Source organism: Phodopus roborovskii, unplaced genomic scaffold (assembly GCF_943737965.1).
Source record: "Phodopus roborovskii unplaced genomic scaffold, PHOROB, whole genome shotgun sequence".
Taxonomy (NCBI): domain Eukaryota; kingdom Metazoa; phylum Chordata; class Mammalia; order Rodentia; family Cricetidae; genus Phodopus; species Phodopus roborovskii.
The window spans coordinates 7,698,591-7,710,677 of NW_026126515.1; the positions used below are offsets into that span (position 1 = coordinate 7,698,591).

General features: G+C 48.5%; 1 protein-coding gene across 2 annotated transcripts in view; it reads left to right on the forward strand.

The window, feature by feature from the left end:
• Esrrb (estrogen related receptor beta) overlaps positions 1-12,087 on the forward strand; it is a 151,594-nt gene that overhangs the window by 23,409 nt on the left and 116,098 nt on the right. The window contains exon 1 of one of the 2 annotated variants that reach the window (XM_051196386.1): positions 5,598-5,652. The exons of the other annotated variant lie outside the window; for it this stretch is intronic. The gene's annotated coding sequence lies outside the window, so the exon portion shown is untranslated. Of the gene's footprint in view, positions 1-5,597; positions 5,653-12,087 lie in introns of those variants that run through there. 2 annotated transcript variants of the gene reach the window in all.

A 12,087-nucleotide genomic window follows, 5' to 3' on the forward strand; every position in this document is an offset into this window, starting at 1 on the left:
ATGTTAAGTCACTTACTCCAAGGTGGCACAGCGAATCGTGAGCAAAGCTGGGGTATAAACCTAGACAGGCTGGTCCTATGATGTGTGCTCTGTGACCCTGTGTCATTTGGTGGCCGTCTCTTAATCATATGGAAAACAGGCCAGAAAGAGTTTGTTTTTTGAGTTTTTTTTTTTTTCCCTTACTCTTCTCTTATGGATCAGCAGAAGGAAGGGCCTGGCTTGCAGGCTCATGGCCACCCCTCCTCTGGGTAGCTCCCAAGTACCATTCTCCAAGGCTCAGCAGACATGGATGGCAAGTGACTGACCTTAGATGGCCACACAAAGAAGCCTATGACCTTGACTCTGCACCTTGTTCCAGGGTTCTCAGCCTGGGGTTCCTGCCGCCTCTTCACATGTGGCACATCCCCATCCCTTCTGTGTCAGAGCCACCACCACCCCCATGCCTCAGAGTGACAGAATACAGCAGGCAGTGGAGGAGAAGGTTGGCCTCCGGGCTCCTCTAGGCCTCTACTCCCTCACTCAGTCCAACAGGTGTGGAGGCTTCCACAGTGGACAGACCCGCATCCCCATTACCATGTGCCTTCTATTAACCTGGGGGGCACCAAGTTGGTGGGTGTATCTAGTGTGGGTAAGTACAATAGATAGGAGGGAAAGCTGGGGGGTCAAGAAGTCACTCACTCTGCTTCACTGTCCCCGAGGGAGAGGTGGGAGTCACCCCAAATCTGAGCACCTTGGGAAGTAGGAAGACAAAGAAGGTGCCAAGGCCCCAAATTGGGAACGAGCCCATTGCGCGAAGACAAAGCGTGGAGGCAAGCGGTGGCAGTACGGTGGGCACTGTGTGAGCGTGGAGGGACAGGTATGGGTGGCAGTGACACCTCCTGACCTCATCACAAAGAGGGGAAGCCAGAGTGGACATCTAACTGTAGAATAGGGAACTCTCCAGCTGCCCTGGTCAGTTTAGGGTCTACTAGTGTTATAGACAAGGCATGAAGGCCATTCAGTGATAGGTGTTTGTATTTTTGCTACTCATCTTCCTGCTATACATCCAACTCCTAAGCATAGGAGTCCAGTTGCTCTCTTTCCTTTTGTAGTACTATGGGCTGAAACTGCAGAACTTTCTAGAGAATGGGGCCAATGAGGAGTGGTGGATGGAAGAAGGTATTAGATTATCTACTGAAACTGTCATTGGGATGTCTCCCTCCCTCTCTCCTTCCTTCCTTCCTTCTTTCCTTTCTTTCATTATTTTAGACATGACCTCACTATGCAACCCAGGTTAGCCTTGAACTGGTGATCCTTTTGCCTCAACCTTCATGTTGAGTGTTGGGCTTGCAGGTGTGTGTCACCACAGCCAAGCAACATGATCTTTCTTGGCTCCAGAAACAAGCTTTTTGGTGCTCGTTTCCAAGGTTGTCCCAGGAAGGAGGCAAACCAGTCATTGACTTTCCTAGGAACTTATGAAGGCCTGGTCATTGTTCTGAGGGGAACTGTAAGGGGAGGGCACGCTCAACAGACATTGCCTCATTTGGCCCAGTCTTCTTGTTCCTGTGTGGTGGGAGTCCCTGCTGTGAGTAGGATCTTGTGAAGACATAAGCCATATAGCAAAGGCCATAGCCTGCAGTCTCAGCTTTCTGAACAAGCTTCTGTTGTCTCCTCCTGCCTTCCTACCACTGCCTCTCTCTGATTTAAGGGCAGGTTTTATTCCCAAGCTGCCTCGGGGCTCCTCTTTCTGATTGCATTAAAGTCTCCGTAATTCTCCCCTCATTAATGATTGGCATATTTTTACCTCTCACTAAAGGAGCTTCAAGGCAACTCCCGGGGGGCCCTGCTCTTAGATTGAAGCAATTTCATCCTGCTCCAGAAATGCATTAAAAAGGGTTTGTCAGGATCTTATCACCAGTTAGAGAAAGCTAATCAAATTACTTCTATTTATTAGCTGGTACAGCAATGTGGCATTCCAGCAAACCCCTGGCTCCAGCAGGGTGGGCATGCACTGAGCACCTGGCACTTTGACCCCTTGGCTTCTGAAGATGGCCAGCACTAAATGGACCACCTACTGACCCTGTTGGCACTAAGGTGGGTTATCAGGAGAGCTAGGATGAGCTTCCAGAATACCCAAGTCACACTCACCAGCTGCTCAAGGAAGAGGAGTCTTTGAACTCAACTGTGTGTTCAGCCAGAGGGCAACATCTCAGGCAAGTCTTTCTTCCTTCACAGAATGAAATAGGAAATAGTGTCAGGTTTATAAGGCATATAGTAGTCTTCTAGGGGGCCCTGTGGTCCCCAGCACCACCTTGATTGGGCACCCCTGGGTACCCTGCTTCAGCTGCTTAGGGAAGCATGGTTCATGGTGTCTCAACGAGCATCAGCTGTGGCCATGTAGCTGTTCTGCACACTCTGGAATTTTGCAGACCACTACTCAGAATGAGTGGCCCATGAAAGAGGCAAGCCTTGCTTGAGGCCATCATCCCATGAGCAGACACTAACTAGAGCAAAAGTGTGGCCCCCACCCTGCCAGCCTGGGGCAAGGGGCCATCCCAGCTGTACTGCCTCTGTGGCTCCTGGAACGGTTCAAAAGACTGAGCCACGTGCCCTGTCACGTTGTACAAAAGGACATATTGATTGTTTCGTAGAAGCATTTCCTGGGGTCTTTTATATCTCTCTCCCTCGTCACCAGTAATGAGGAGGCTGAGGCACAGAGGTGGGGGAGGCCGGCACTCATCCATCCGGGTGGGATTTCTTCATCTTATCAATCAGGACTTTAATTAGACACGTCCGAGAGGGCAGTTCCATCTCGGGCAGGCGGCAATCTTTATCAAGCATGCCACATCTCTAATTACTGTGTACTGACAGATAACAATTGGGGAGCATGCAGAGGGTGGGGGATGCGGGAGGCAGAGAAAGGACAGCAAGGCTGGAGATGGCCATTTGCCCAAGGAGAATGGCCTTCCAAGACAACCTGGACCCAAATGCCCAGGGACAGGGATGTGGCCTTAGATAACACTCTTCAGAGTGATTGCAGGGACAAATGTGGAGAATGGCCAGGCTGGCATCTAAGCAGATATGAGGAGCATGTCCCCAGTCTTCAACTATGCCCCGGCATGACACATATAGCTTTCATATGTGTGTGTGTATGATTTCATATGTATATATGAAATCATATATATGATATATATATATCATAGACACACATATATACATACACACACACACACACATATATATATACATACACACACATCCACACATCCACATCAACCAGCTTGTGTGACCTCAGACAAGTGTCCTAACGCCTGCGCTCAACTGCCTTCTCCATCAAATGGAATGGTCCCATCTACTGAACGATTTCTTTGGCTGTATGTGACAATGACATATGTGGGTTGGTTAGGTCAGTCCGTTAGTAAAGTGTTTGCCACACAAGCATGAGAGTCTGAATTTGATCCCCAGAAGTCATGCGAAAGGTCAGCCGTTAAGCACACACCTGTAATCCCAGCACTGGGGATGTGGAGACAAGAAGATCCCTGGAGCTTGTTAGCCACGTCCCCCAGCCTAATTAGTAAGCCTCCATCCCAGAAAGAGATCTTGCTTAAAAAGACAAGATGGACTACAGCTGAAGTTGATCTCTGGCTTCTATGCGCACGTCCTTGAGCATGCCTGTGTGTGTGTGTGTGTGTGTGTGTGGTGTGCACGTGCATGCATATGTATGCATACACACATGTACATACATATATCCATGAAAAAAATTACATATGTGCGAGAGTGTGTATCTGGTTGGTTAAGACTAGTGTTAGGGAGAGAAGAGCCATTCAAATAAACCATCCAGGGCATCTCCTACCTTTCTGGGTGACTCTTCTCTATAGTATTGACAAGGGACTAGTAGCCACAGGACTGGGGGGCACAGGCCAGACCCAGAGCAGCAGGTGGGCTCACTGTCTTGGGTCGAGGCCCCTTAGCATGTGTTCTCTCTCTGCAGTGGTCTGAGTTAGGATACCTGTCCTCATGTTTCAGAACAGAGGTCGGTTGCCTGTTCTCTTAGTCTTAGGCTCTTCAAGAACAGAGTGAGTATATCAGGTCCTCCTCAGGCCTGCACAGCAGACACATGAACTACCTAGGCTCAGGCCTGCCCCGGTTGCTGCCCTGGAGGCTCATCAAGACAGGCTGCATGGCTCTCACTAGCCTAGCCCCCTAAGTGTGTGGTTTCTCCTTGTTCTCTTCTCCCTAAGGGGACAGTGCCTCCTGCTGTCTCCCCCCCCCCCCAGTTCTGAGACCTGGTGGCCCTCAGAAAAGAAGCTGGAATGGTCCTTAGGGCATTCTCAGGAACGGTGGTTAGAGGTTAGTCACTCTAATTCTTAGCCTGGGGCTGTGTCTCCTCCCAACTCCCTCAAGCTACCACATTCCAGTCACCTTCAAAGTGACTCAATCCTGCAAATCCAGGCAGGAGAATCAGGAGTTGAGGCTAGCCTGAACTACAGTAGTCTCTTCCTCAAAAAACAGAAACCAAACAAAAATTCGCTTGCCTCTTCCTGGGCCTCCAGTAAATAGTTGCCACATACCCCTAATTGTTCCTGTCCTCTCTGAGGCCCACCTGGTCTGCCTGGCTTTCCTGACACCCTGAGTCCTTGTTCTCAGGTACCAAATCTTTTCTTGAGTACTGCCTTGCTAGTCCTCAGTACACTGCCCTCCAGGGTCTTGTACTAGTGGGCTGTGTGGCTCTCTGTGGGGAGAAGCAAGACTCAACTCTGGCTCTTCATGCAATGGACAGAGAACTCCTTATGTAGAACAATTGAAATGCTATACTAGAGCCAGTATTAGAACCCAGATCAGGGTGGTGTTGAGGAGGGTTAACATCATTGGGGATTGGCTACCAGACAGAGAAGAGAGTAAAGCTGGGCACCATGCACTGAGGGACACCCAGGGGAGAATTCTCAGACATTTTGACAGCTTTGGAAGGCTGAGTCTTTCTGCGAGAAATGGATGCTTGCATTCCGTGCTCAAACAGTTGAAGCTTTCAGGGTAACTCTTCAAGCCAAGAAGTGGTATGTGGTGTGTCTGGGAGATTTCCCAGGGGAGTCTGCACTTGGAGTGATGGCAACCCCTAGGTAGAGTTTCAGAAGGCCAGCCCCACGGGGAGACTATGGAGTGTTGACGAGGAGCTGTCCCACCTCAGAGACGTCTGGTGTATATATGGACATAAAGCTGTCACACAGGCCTTACTAGAGACAGTGAAGGACTCCATCAGGGAGTGTTTACAAGAAGGCAGGAGCAACACCAGGCCCTAGGGTCGGTCGGCCTTCCTGGAAGGGGCCGCCCTCTCCCCTTTGGCTGTTTCAACCAGACACAGCTTTCTGGAGAGATGACGATTGTTTGGGAAGCAGGAATAACATGATGGTCAGAGGTCAACATAGACTCAACAAGAGCCCTGAGAAAGCCCGTGAGCAATGGCTGCTGAGTCCCTGACCACGCCCAGACAAGGGGAATACAGGTGGTCAGTGAGAGTGGCCCCTCACTTGTCACATATAAGACCTTCCCTGGAAGCTGCTGTGGGCTCAGTTCCTCTGATCCAGATGGGGCCTTCAGATGAGCAGAGGCAGGGGAAGGGAAGCTGCATGGGGCATGTGATCTGTGAAGCTGGAGTGGAACCTGGATTCTGTCCACGTAAGCCTTGCTTTTCTTGTCTGTGAAATGGGATCGCTATCATGTCCAGAGTGTTGGGTGTGTGTCTATCGCTCCAGCCTATTTCCTGATATGATTCCTGATGGAATCTTCCCAAACAGTAACTGGTTATTGATTTATTTATTCCAGCAGGCAGTGACTGAGTAAACCAAGGATGAGGCCATAAGGTCATTGCAAAGTGGATGAAGCCAGGCTGTCTGGATTCTAACCCAACAAATATAACCAATTCCCCCCAAAATGTAATAGCTTAAAACAGCAAAAATCACTTATTAAAAATGGAAATATCAAGCTGGGCAGTGGTGGCACACACCCTTAATCTCAAAATTTGGAAGGCAAAAGCAGGTGAATCTCTGTGAGTTCAAGGCCAGCCTGGTCTACAAAGTGAGTTCCAGGACAGCCAGAACTCTTACCCAGAGAAACCGTCTCCAATAAAACAAATACCAACGGGTTCTGTGAGAGTCAGTTTCAACTGCTAGTCAGGGTGGCTTGATCGGGGCTAGCTCAGTGCTCCCTCGTGATGCTAATCATGGACCAGAGGCTCTGGTGAGGGGACTCACCCAGGAGCCGCCCCCCCCCCCGCCCCTGTTCTCCACCTGGGCCTCTCCATGGAGGTGGTTCCAGCATCTGGTGTTATCTGCATGATTTCTTCTGACTGGACCTCGGAGATTGTATGCAGGGCTTCTCCTGATTCAGCTGACTGAGCTGGCCACTAAGCTTAGTCCGCATGCAAAGAAACAGGAATTACACGGTTTCTCCATAAAAGTATGTAAGTGCAGCTGTGCACTTACAGGAATGCTCAACCTTTTGACATTGTGACATGACGTTGTCATACACTCTCAAGAATGACATAATCAAATTACTTTAAAAAGGCATCCAAAAAAGTCTCATCATGTTTAAACTGTATGTTTTTTGTTAGTGGTGGGGTATTTTTGTTTGGTTTGGTTTTTGTTTGGTTTTTCTGGACACTCTATGTAGCTCTGGCTGTCCTGGAAGTCACTCTGTAGATCAGACTGGTCTTGAACTCACAAAGATCCTCTGGCCTCTGTCTCCCAAGTGCTGGGATTAAAGGTGTGCACCATCATATCTAGCTCGTAGTGTATTATTGTATGTTAAGATGCATTCATATGATTGTACATGGCCTGTGGACTTAGATGGTCCATGAGAAGTCATCAATGGGTCTTTAGTGTTTGGGGTTTTGGTGGGGGGGTTGTTTTGTTTAAACAGGTCCCCTCATTACAGTCTGACTAGCCTGTATCTCACAGTGTAGAATAGGCCGGCCTTAAACTCACAGCAATCTTCCTGCCTCTGCCTCCCGAGTAGTGGGATTGCAGGCATGCACCTCCCCTCCCAGCTGCTGTAATGGCTTGAGGTTCAAAATGGAATGGGTTTTGGGATTCAATGTCTGAGATCCGAATGGCGCCTACACTGCTCACTAGCAGTGTGGGTTTGGACATAGACATGTTCCCCAACTTTTCTGAGCTCAGTTTCCCTATCTGTAAAACTGGATTGGTAACAGGACCTACCTCACAGGTTTTGGTCTAAAGATGAGGCTTACTCAATTTTTGTGAAGGACATAGCAGTACCTTACATGTTCAGAAGTTCACTGTGGTTAAAGGTTTGCATTTATTTATTGGTGTGGTGTGTGTGTGGTTGTGTGTGTGTGTGTGTGTGTGTGTGTGTATGAGAGAGAGAGAGAGAGAGAGAGAGAGAGAGAGAGAGAGAGAACACATGCCATGAAAGCAGATCAAAGGACAATCCCAGGTGCCAGGCCTCTGCTTCCTCCTTGTCTGACACAGGGTCTCTTGTTGTTTGTATATTTGATGCTAACTGGTGACGCCCATGAGATTCCAGGAAGTCATCTATCTCCACATTCCATCTCACCACAGAGTGCTGAGATAACAGACATGTGCTACCATGTCTGGCTTTACATGACTTGTGGGCATATGTGCTACCATGTCTGGCTTTACATGACTTGTGGGCATATGTGCTACCATGTCTGGCTTTACATGACTTGTGGGCATATGTGCTACCATGTCTGGCTTTACATGACTTGTGGGCATATGTGCTACCATGTCTGGCTTTACATGACTTGTGGGCATATGTGCTACCATGTCTGGCTTTACATGACTTGTGGGCATATGTGCTACCATGTCTGGCTTTACATGACTTGTGGGCATATGTGCTACCATGTCTGGCTTTACATGACTTGTGGGCATATGTGCTACCATGTCTGGCTTTACATGACTTGTGGGCATATGTGCTACCATGTCTGGCTTTACATGACTTGTGGGCATATGTGCTACCATGTCTGGCTTTACATGACTTGTGGGCATATGTGCTACCATGTCTGGCTGTACATGACTTGTGGGCATATGTGCTACCATGTCTGGCTGTACATGACTTGTGGACATTTGCACTCAAGCCCTCATACTTCTAAGCAAATGCCTTACCCACTGTGCCAGCCCTAAAGATCTGCGTTTAAACCGTTGTCATAGCCACGGTGAAGAGTGACTTGAACAGGATCAGGGAGGCTTAGCTGACGGAGCCAAAAATCTGAGGTCAGGCCCCATCCACTCAATTCACATTGTTCTGCTACCTGTTGCTGTGTGCCGTTATAACAGTGTATACTTGCTTTGTTGTGACAATTTTTTTTTCTGTAAAATACCTGACAAAAGCAACTTACGGGTTTATTTTGGCTCTCAGTTTGAGAGGACAGTCCATCATGGCAGGAAAGGCATGGTGGCAGGTGTGTACTTTAAATACGGCTCACAGAATGATGCTACCCACACTGAGGGTGGATCTTCTTACCTCATCTAGCCCAGTCTAGAAACTCTCTCATACATGTGCCTAGAGGTCTAGCTACCGGGTCATTGTCCATCCCATCAAGTTGTTGATTGATACTAGCAAGCCACAAGCAGCCACAAACTGGGTTGCTTCAACCCTGAGGGGTATATTTTCTCAAAGCTCTGGAAGGCTCTGTGAGAAAGGTTCCCTCCTGCTTCTGGCAGTTTCTGGCAGTTCTTGGAGGTGCCTGTTTAGAGCTGTCTCTCTCTCCAGTCTATGCGCCTGTCTTCACTTCCCTTCTCCCCAGTGCCTGCGTCTCTGTCCAAAGTCTCCTCTTCCAGCTGTGTGTAGTGAGTGGCATGTGCCTCTGACCAGAGCGGTAGAGTAGGGGGTTACTGGGAGTTTGAGGCCAGCCTGAGCTACATCATTCCAGAGCAGCCTGGGCTCTGAGGTATGGACTAAAACTCCAGTCTCAAAAATGAAGGGAAAAAAATGTCCTCTTCTTACAAGACAGAGGACCCTCTCAAATCCATCATGGACTCGGTGACAAAATCTGCAAAGACTGGTTCTAGTGATGGCACACACAGAGTGGACATGAGTTCCTTAGGGTACTTTTTAACATGATCAGGCTGTTATCAGAACTAACAGGAATAGTATGAAGACCCACCCCCCAGCCCCGATAATTCACAAACTATCTGGAATGGGGCTTCTGAGATTCAAGAGCAGGGGCCATTGACATCCCTACTCACTAAGTCAACTAGAACCTCGGCCAAAAGCACAAAGCCAGGGTGACTTTCCCCGACTGTCCAGGGGCAGCACTCTTGTTTTAAAAGAAAACAAGATGTACAGAATGGGGGGTTCACACATGTCTTCTGTCTTCCTGAGACTGGGCATTCAGGGACCCAGAGCTCAGAGCTGGAGAAGTTGGCAGGAGGTTGATGGAGCTGCGAGTGTGGAGAGCCCCATGCCCTCCTTTCTGTCTCTCAGACTGTGGGACCTCGGCACGTCCTAGGCACGTCCTTTGGTGGTTGAGCTGGGGACTGTGCCCACGGGGGGCGGGGGGCACTCCGGGGCTAACCCTGATGGCTGGCTCTGACCCGCCCAGCTGAGCTGAGGCCTTGAAGGGCTGAGGAGGATGCCTGGGATCAACGGGGACCCGTAATTGGACTGTTGTTCTTTCATTTCGCTACGACGCAGCGTGTGGATTATAGACACCACTCGCTATAGATTTCCTGTCAGAGCTCATGAATCAAGCCCCACTGGCTTATTTACTGTGGCCGGCATCTGTGCGTGAATAACCCGGTCCCAGCACATGCTCACAGGCACACACTCACAAGGACACCACCTAGGCAGCCAGCTCCCAGACACCTCCACGGGGCTGAGAGGAGACTCCCTGCAAGGGGCTGGTCACTGCACCACAGCCTTGCCCCGTGGTTGGACTGCTCCATCCTATTCCCATCAAACTTAGGGTGGCTTCTGTGAACTTAGGGAGAAGTACAGGCCCCGCCTAAACTAGACCACTGCCAGCGGAAGTGGGCAGTGAGAATTGAGTCGTATGTTGTAGTCAAGTCCCAGGGAGGCCTTACTACCCATACAAGCCTCTGCTGGCTATATATCCTTTAGGACTTAGTTTCCACATCTATAAAATGGGATGATAATAATATTAATTTGGAGAAGCAGGGCGGAGAAAGAGAAGGCATAAAATGTAAATTGAGGTGAAACACTAGGCACTGCTTGCAGGCCCAGGCAGAAACAGCAGCCAGCCCACAGTATAGTGTGTGCACTGTGTATTATCTTTGGGTCTGAAATGTCTTCCAGTGATTCTCAGGCTAAGGTTTGGTCCTGGGGTTAGGGCTAATGTATGGTGCTGGGACCTTAAGAGGTGGGGCCTGGTGGGGTCTTCAAATCACTTGAGTATGCACTTGAAGGGTTTATGGCCTTCCTGTCTCTTGCTCTTTTGCTTCCTGCCCATGAAGTTTGTACTTTTATTCTTCCAGGATGTGCTACTTCACTCCAGGCCCAGAGCTAATGGACCAGTGTGTCATGGGGTGAAGCCTCCAAAACTGTAGGCTAAAATCGGCCATTTCAATTAGTAAGTTGATTCATATCATGTAGTTGTTATAGTGACAGACAGCTAGCGTGTTGAACTAACTCTCTCAACTTGCCCAATAATGCTTCCAAATGGATATTTCTCTCTCTCTCTCTTTCTCTCTCTCTCTCTCTCTTTCTCTCTCTCTCTCTCTCTGTGTGTGTGTGTGTGTGTGTGTGCGCGCGCGCGCACATGCTCAAGCACATGTGTTCATGTGGGTAGGTGCCCCTGCAATTGCAAGCCAGAGGTCAAAATCAGATGTCTTTCTCGGTTGCTCTCACCTTATTTTTTGAGACAGGGTCTGAACTGGACCAGGTCAGGTGGTCTGTCTGTCTCTGCCTCCCTAGCACTGGGATTAGAGATACATGCCAGTATGGCTGCTAGGAGCTTCAGGTCTTCAGGCTTGCTCAACAAATACTGTGCAGACTGAACTATTTCCATTTTGTGTCATCCCATTTTGTATATAAAGAACCAGCTCAAGGCTCAGAAGAGTAAACACTTTATCCAACACCTTCTGTACGTGTAGTGTATGATGAGGCAAGAACTCAGAGTCAGCTCTGCTTGGCCTCACAGTCCAGAACCCTGAGATCAAGCTTATCCAAAAGTCAAAGATTCTAGGCAAACAATTCCTAGCCCATGTAGAAGCTTCAAGGATAGATTTTTATTCTCTTTCTGAAATCTAGGACATATTAGATACTTGCTTCATCTGGAGACTCTTTAAATTTTTCAATGCGTTTTAATTAAAATGGAATCACATCACTTTCTTCCTTTGCTTTTCTCCCTCCAACCCCTCCATGCCCCATCACAAATTGATAACCTCCTTTTATTTGATTATCATTGCCACATACATACATATGTGTGTATATGTATGACAACACACAAGTATAGCCTGCTGAGTCTGTTGCTGTTGTTTGTGTGTATATGGTCTCAGAGGTGATCATTTTTGCATTGAATAGTCAATAAACAGGCTCATCTCTGGAGAATGCTAACTCTCCCTCTCCCACGAGTCATTCGTTGCCTGTAGTTCTTTGTGTAGGGGTGAGGCCCATGAAATTTCCCTCCTTCACCTTACCATGTCTTTTGCTATTGCCATTGCGCCCATCCAGTTTGTAGCCTTTTCTAGGAGAAATGGATTCACAGCAGACTTCCTGGTATTCTGGCTCCTACAGACTTTCTGTCTCCTCTTCCAAGATGTCCCCTGATCTGAACATGTGGGAGTTGACTGTAGATGTAGCCACTGAGGCTGGGCTCACCACAAGCCATTGCTCTCTGCATTGTGCCCAGCTGTGGTTTCTGTAATGGTCTCCATTGGATGAAGAGAGCAATGTCTTTGATGAGGGGTAATAGCTACACTTACCTGTGGGTATTAAGGATAAGATTTAGAATATAGTAAGGAATTATGCTGGTCTAGCAAAGTGGCTGTTTGAAGACTCTTATCTCTTATGTCATATGCATTAGACCTATAGACTTGTATGTGAGTTTGGTGCAGGTGTAGACCATACATGTCTGGTCCACTGTTGTCCCTACATCTTTCCAGAAGTATT